Genomic DNA, 7,618 nt, shown 5'->3' on the forward strand with positions numbered 1-7,618 from the left:
GTGTCATATATGAGGATGTGATACTGTGGTAACAATCTCACTTACGCCACAAACAAAGGACAATGGGACAGACCCATGCTCAATCCAAACAGGAGAGCCAGGTTATTGCATGTTTGTGACATGAGTGGGAGCCTGAATATCGTGTTGGGAGGATCAGCTGATTCTGGGCTGATGATCCTCTTGTCCTGTTAATAAATGCATCATCTCTGAATACTCTTTCCCTTCTGTCTGGCTCACTGTTATGTGAGTCAGAGAATTACGGCACATGAATTAAAGGATATGGATATGGCTGCTCCGCTGAGGGGTTACAACCACCATGCAGGCCTGCAACTACCTCTTGGGACAACATGTGAGCAGATCTGTACTGCTAGCAAGGTGCAGGGACAATAACCTTCCCTGCTCCCTTTGCAAATCCTCTGCTGGCTGACCTGTAATTACTAGTGGTTGTGGGTGGAGTTATGTGAAGTCACACAGACGAGCTCAAGCCCCTGTTTAACAGGGGCTGCTCTATGGACCATCAGTATGGCTATTCTTCTCTACCACTGAGTAGATTTTCTAAGATCTATCCATCCTTATCAAAGCTCTGGGAAAACAATCTGATCCAGCCAGCAAGAGAACACTATGAATGAAGCAAAAGCCACTAGCAGGGAGTTCCTGCAAATTAAAAATTGGATACCTACTGCCATCTTTTACAACAGACACTGAAAAAAAAAATCAATTACCTTTTCACAAGAGCTAATGAAAAAGTGTTAACACCTGAGCTCAAGATTAGTATAGAACAGGACTGTGCAAATTATAACTGGATCATTTCAAGTGATTATTACTACTTGACAGGGTTTAAAACTTTCACATTAAATTAATGCATCCTGTTTAGCCATCCTTAGTTTGTCATCACTCACCGTTGTAAAATATTTCCTTTGAAATGCTACTAACACAAAATATTCTATTCAAAGAATTGTCTTTTTAGTGGCAAGATGATCTTGAATTTAAGAAAAGTTGTAGAAAAGTTAGGTACAATCAATCATATTAACTAGCCACTCTGTTCTCCAGCGCCTAGAAATCATTCTTAGCATGAAGAACAGCTAAGTGATTCTGAGCTCATACAAGAACCTATCTAAATTTAACTGCTGTATCATTTTAATGAGAGATAAAATGCCCTGCGTCCACAAACAGATGGTGTTAGCCCACATTAATACACTCACTGGAGAACTTAATATGCTTAGATTTAGATGGGTTATTCCACTGGATGACGCAGTACATGACGCATCCTGAAGCAATGTATCTGTATTTGGCAGTTCTTTATCATCTTACTTGGTTCTACTGGCTACACACTGCTTTCCCTGTGTTGTGTCCTGTCCTGTCCCTGGGTTATAACTGGCAGATATAGAGGTGCAGGCCTTTGTGGTTCTTATTTGTGGAAGCCAGAAACACTCACCATGGCACAGCCATATTTTGTATTTTCACATGACTCCTGGATTTTACTGACCCTAGGAAAGATCCATGCATCCATCTGTATTTGGAGAGAAGTTCTCCCCACCAGCAACCCCCCATAAACATACTTACTTATCTCCTTCTTTCCACAGCAGAATGGGGAGGGGTATACAAGTAAGAAAGAGATGGATGCCTGTTTCTGCCTTGCCCTGTCTCATTTGAGGGCTGCAGCTGAGCTGCCAGGGATCTGGCATGGTCAGGGGTATGAGCTGGGCATAAGGCCACTGGCACCACTGTGACTCCCATATGGTCTCCTTTTCTCTAGGCTGAGATTTTGCCTCCCTAAAATCTGCCTCCCAAGGCAATAGATTGAATCTGGACATTCTTGCCCAGGGATCTTTTGGCAGCTCATCCTACTTGCACTTCCAAAAGCATAAAATGTTTGTATATTATGTTTTGCATATTTAACCAGTGTTATTAGCTTATAGTAAATACATATTTAAAACATATTAAGTAGTATACTACTTCAGAAAAATTAAATTAAGTAATTACTGTGATTGGAAAATTGTATTAGATGCAATTTGATCATGGTATTGATTTCATGAAGGTTGCTTCTAGTGAAATCATTTATATGAATTTGATCCACCTTATCAGCAATCTCTATGACTATTTTGTTACGTGAACAACGAACAAAGCTTCCTAATATAAATCTTCGGATACCATTTTACTCATCTTCTGAATAAAGTTAATGTAGTGCTCTTTAAATAAAGGTTGCATAATACAAAACCTCTGTAAATAAGTAGAGTAACTTAGAAATGAGAAATCATTTGAAGTGGGCGGAAGAGAATATGTGCAAACCTAAAGTTCAAATGTGTTGGAATTCAAAAGGTATTTTCATAAGATATTGCAATATTTGCACAAAGATACAAGTGAAGTATTCAGAAAGCTTTAGATGTTCTTATCTACTTTATATAATGTGATCTTGAGGATGAAAAATATTGACTCAGTGTTCTAACTTGAAGAAATTATCGTGACAGTCATGGAGCTTTAGCTGCTGTATACCTGGGCATGGTATTTAAATGGGGGGAGAGAAAAATTGCTTCTTTGGGGTATAAGTACATCTGTAGAATTTTATGAACATGCATATCTTACTTACAAACCACAGATATATCTGAAAAGGCACAGAAGAGAATTCAAGGATTTCATTCCCTACCTTCCAAGATTATCTTATGTGAGGGAGAGACTGTTTCATTTCCTGAGGATTGTTCTTTCCTGACAGAACTAGAAACATAAAGACATTCAGAGACAGAAGAGGGAGAAGGTGTATATGAAGATGAGAAAGAAATGAATACAGATGTAGGGGACTACAATCATAGTAAATCACTGAAAATATTTGCTACTTTAATTTATACCTAGTTCCCTTTATCTGCACTCTATTTTTAACTTCATACACCTTGTGTGTGTGTGGCTATTTACAAGGATGTGGTTTTTGCAATAAAAATTAAGAGGAGTTCAGTCTAGATATAAACCATTCCTAAGAAGCAATACTTTTAAATGTCTGTGAGATATTACCAGAAATAGTATGGACTTTTATTCTGTGTTTCAGTTTAAGAACAGCAAGAGAGAAATTAAATACACAGGATGAATTGGCATAGCATTGATCAAATGATCAAGTATGAGCCAGATCTCAAATCCCAAAGCAATTTGTTCACAGTCTTGGATCAGTCTTTGAATGAGTTGAGCAAGGCCCACAATTTCTTTTCCTCAACTACAAAAGGATGAAATCAGCCCACACTGCACCTTAAATTCACTCACTCCCAGTAGTGTGCAGGGGCAGGATTTGTGCACTAAATGTGGACTGCTCAGCACCTGGCAAAGACCCTGTGACACCTAACACCTCTCCCTGCTCCTCCTCCACTACGGAGAGGCCATCAGCAGGTGGGAATTGATGAGTTTGTTTGCAATTCCTGAAGCCGAGATCATGTGAATTATAACACTGCAAATCCTGAAGTGAACAGTACATATTAGTGAACAACTACTCCTTGAAAACCCTGAATTATGTTTTATTATGTTTTCTAATAATTCCTGAATGAGGGAGGTCTTATTGCTTTTTTTTTTTGGAAAATGGGCCTCATTTCTTCAGGCTGACACATCAAAGATACTACAGAACTATCAAAAAAAGAAACTGCTGTTCTTCCCATAGACCTGCCACTAACTCCAGACGTTCCTTTCGTGATTGAAGATAGTCAAATGGATTCTGCATTTCCTCACAAATCAAAAGACAAATGTGAGTACATATTCATTGTAAAATCTGTACTACTGCTAGTAATTCACCTTATATGCTTTTTCCCTTCACAAAATACTTTTTTTCTTCAACTTTTCCTGGTTTAAGCAGTGAATAAATTTGCAATGGGAGTCATGAGGGAAAAAATAAGAAAAAAAGAGACAAAACGCCCTATGGAACATGTGAAATCAACTGTAGAAAAATCATTTTAAGGGTGGAAGTGCACCTGAATCATGCTTCAATAGGTATCAGCTGATTCTACCGAATGGCCATCAAGGTCAAGGACCATCATAAAAATCAAAGCAAGGACTTTTCCTAGACAAGAATTTCTTTATTTTGAAATAAAGTTCAGTGCTGTGGTCAACATACTCGCTTTTTATGAACACTTATTTGATTTATTTTTGAGAAAACCACTTCAGTTTAGCTGTTAAATATTGAATACTCCTTTTCCTACTTCAAGGCTCACAAAAGCATATTTCACAATTAATATTTGTATGCTTTTTATGCATGAGTCCTCTTATTTATACAGCTCCCTATAAATCATATAAGTGAATGACACAAAGGACCAATTAGAGGTTTTTCTGCACCAGGGTAGAATAGCACTTAGATGTTTGTGCAGTCCTGTTTTAATGGTTTCAGGTTCCACAGTTCCCCTGGGGAGATTATTTGAGAGCTTACTGCAATTTATTCTCATGATAGCCAGCTTCAACATTTCCTTTTCCAATTGTATCATAATACACTTACATCCAACATAATGTATCACACATTTTCTCCTCTTGTGAAGCAAGGTAAATTCTATAAATCCTGCAATAAATTCATCACCTCTTCTTATATCATTATAAGCCCTTATTAGCTGAGTTCTGAAGCATATGCTAGTCCTGATAGCAACACCACAGTTATGTCTCTTTAGTGATTTGCACAAAAAATTAGCTATCAAACCCCAATAATATTGACATACTTTATTCAAGCTCCGAATTAGTTCACAAAGATTATACATGTTATTAAATAATTCTATGATTCCATGTATTATAAGGATAAAATACTGCCCCTTTTTTATTCATGCTTGCAGAGTCTTAAACCCATCCTCCTAGGGTCATATAGTAACACTCCAGAAGCAAGTTTTATCATGTATTTCTGGAAGGATCCAAATAAATTTTCTAGTTCTCTGCACAGTAAGTGGTATCTTCGTGTAAGTGTGGCTTACTCCGCCCTGCCATGTTGGCTGGTCCCTTCACCACTCTGTTTATCAAATGCTAAACTGGTTTGTTTTCAGACTCCCTGCCTGCCCTTCCCATTCAAGTCCTGCCATGGGATTGCCCCTGATCCAGGGCTCATGGTCAGTTCCTTCACTGGGCAATTTTTTTTTTCACAAGAAACAGGGCTGACATCCATCTTTTTACAACTTCAGATTAAAGGGACTACAGAGAAAGGGAAACACATTTGTGCAAATTTAAGACAGCTAGGCTGTACATTTTTTAAGTTATCTGTCTTCAGTTATACTGATCACAGCAGAATTTTAAAGAAAACAAATGAGAACCAAAAATCAGGGAAGCTCCTCTTAACCTCCTAATAGTTCATGTAAGTACATATAGACTCTAAAACAACCTAGAAGATGGTCATGACGCTACAATTCATGGAATATTATTCCTACAGAATGAATGAGTTCTGTAAAACTACAAAGTCTCCTGGAAACTCTGTCAGGTGTTACAGATGTGGTTAATTAAAAAATAATAGACCATGAAAGCAGTAATAAAAAGTTAGAATACTGCTTATGCACTCAGTAATACAGAACAAGTGTTCTTGGAGGAAAGGTTTAAGAGCCAAAGGATCAGTCAGGTGGCAAGTACTTCACTAGATTTTACAACTGAGGAAGACGCTACAAATACCAAAAGCTCTTGTGCAACTAATAATAACATTAGTTCATTGTTGGAAGTTGGCTTTAGAAAACGGATAAAACACAACTAGCAGAAATAAAGAAGCCTGCTTGCATCTCACAGATGAACCTGTTCCAGTACCCTCATTGCACCTGGTGTCCTACACCTACTGGATGGGGAAGCAGTGTGTGTGCTGGAGTGAGCGCTCCGATGGGCCGTGTGCTGGATAGGCAGTGGCCACAACCTCCTGCCTGCTGACCTGCCAGGACAGCTGTTATTGCCTGACGAGTCAGAGAGATCCCTGAGGGAATGAACTCCTCCCTGGCTACGTGGCATGTGGGCCCTGTTAGAGAGTCTCTGCTTCCTTCTTTAAGAATTCTGTCGTTTATTATTGAAATCAGCCCTGTATGGCTGAACTAGCAATGGGCTGGAAGACACTGGAGAGGAAAAAAAGGAGAGGGAAGCCAAATCATTTGGAATGCAGCTAAAATACTTCAGAGAGTTTAAGGTTAAAAGGGATCGCTGGATCACACACTGACCACTGGCCAGTAAGTCTTTCGACTAGTCCCAAACTGAACTAAGGATCTTGTTCGTGATTGAACTATTATAATTGCATTAGGTTATCTCAGCTCCCAAACACTGATTTCTATTCTGTGTTCTTTTCAACCATTTCAAAAAGCTTTAGCATGCCAAATCTTGCAGATCTTTTTGACAAATCGATAATGCTTTTTCAACGTATTTTATATTTCCTCCAGTGCTGGAGTCCTTTGGCAGGTCTTTTCTGCATGACTTGATCTTTAATGTCAAGAGCCACACACCTAGTTCTACTATCAGTCTCATTAATACACACAGTAATCCAGGTAGTACATCCAACACTCATACTGGACACGTTGCACTGGGACCTTATCTATAATAGTTTGCTTGATATGGTTTTTAGATGACGTTTTTTAAGACCTAACCTCTCATTCCAGAGGTGTGGCTTGCATCCTTGGAAAATTTGGCTGTAAATTTGGCTTACACATTTGGCTGTAACAGCCTGTTTGAAAGTATTAATTTTACTAAGCAGTCCAGATGACATTGCAGTTGCTCTCACAGTAGTTTACCAAGTTACCATTTAGCACATCCACGGATTTGCTATTAACAAAGTGAGTTTATTCTGGATATTTCATAAAAACCTTAAAAGATGCTGAGCCTGCAGAACCTTGCAAACCCCAAACCCATGAAGACTAACCTCCGAAAAATTTTCTTTCAAAAGTCAGAAAGGATTTCTTTGTTTAACACATTAACCATTCAAAAGCATTAGCCATTAGAAGTATATTTGGTATTAAACATAGGACTCGGAGACCATTTTGCAGTTCTAAGCCTAATCATTAAAAACAGTAGCCATAATGTTTCTGCAGTTACTTTTATCAATTTACCTGCAAATGTCACTGAATAAGGCTATCAGAACTGGTTTGTAAGTCAAGTGAGGTGATTCATATTAAGGATATCTCACATATTTCTTATCAAATCGTTTACATATTTTCCCTTGCTTTCCCTCTGGTTGCTGTTAAACAGTCGAGAACAGCACGGGTCACCCTGCTTGGTCTTCTGAAAGTGGGCAGAACACGAGTGGGTTTGTTCGTTTCACTTCTCGAGAACATATTTTATATTTAAAGATTTATTAAACCCCAAGCTTAGCTACTTCCTCAGGCAACTCAGCCAAGATCCCAAGGTGCAAATTAGCCAGACATCATTAAAACTGTCTAGATTCGCTCGCAACAGCCGTCTCCCCGCGGACCTCCCCAGCGCCAGCCAAGTGATGCCGGCACAGCACCTGTCTTCTCCCAGGTACGCCGGCGATGCTCATTCAGCACCGCCGGCAGCGCGCCCCGCTACAGCCGCGGCACCTAAGGATCACCTCCATCCCGGAGCGACTCGCATCCCTCAGCCCTTTCTATTCCTCGGGTTTTTTTTTTTAAAATTCCCCTCCGTCACCCCACGCCCAGCAGCACCCCCGCGCCGGGGTTTGAGCGAGATGCCAGCCCCC

Source organism: Manacus vitellinus, unplaced genomic scaffold, assembly GCF_001715985.3.
Source record: "Manacus vitellinus isolate BGI_N305 unplaced genomic scaffold, ASM171598v3 scaffold_17_pilon, whole genome shotgun sequence".
Lineage (NCBI taxonomy): Eukaryota > Metazoa > Chordata > Aves > Passeriformes > Pipridae > Manacus > Manacus vitellinus.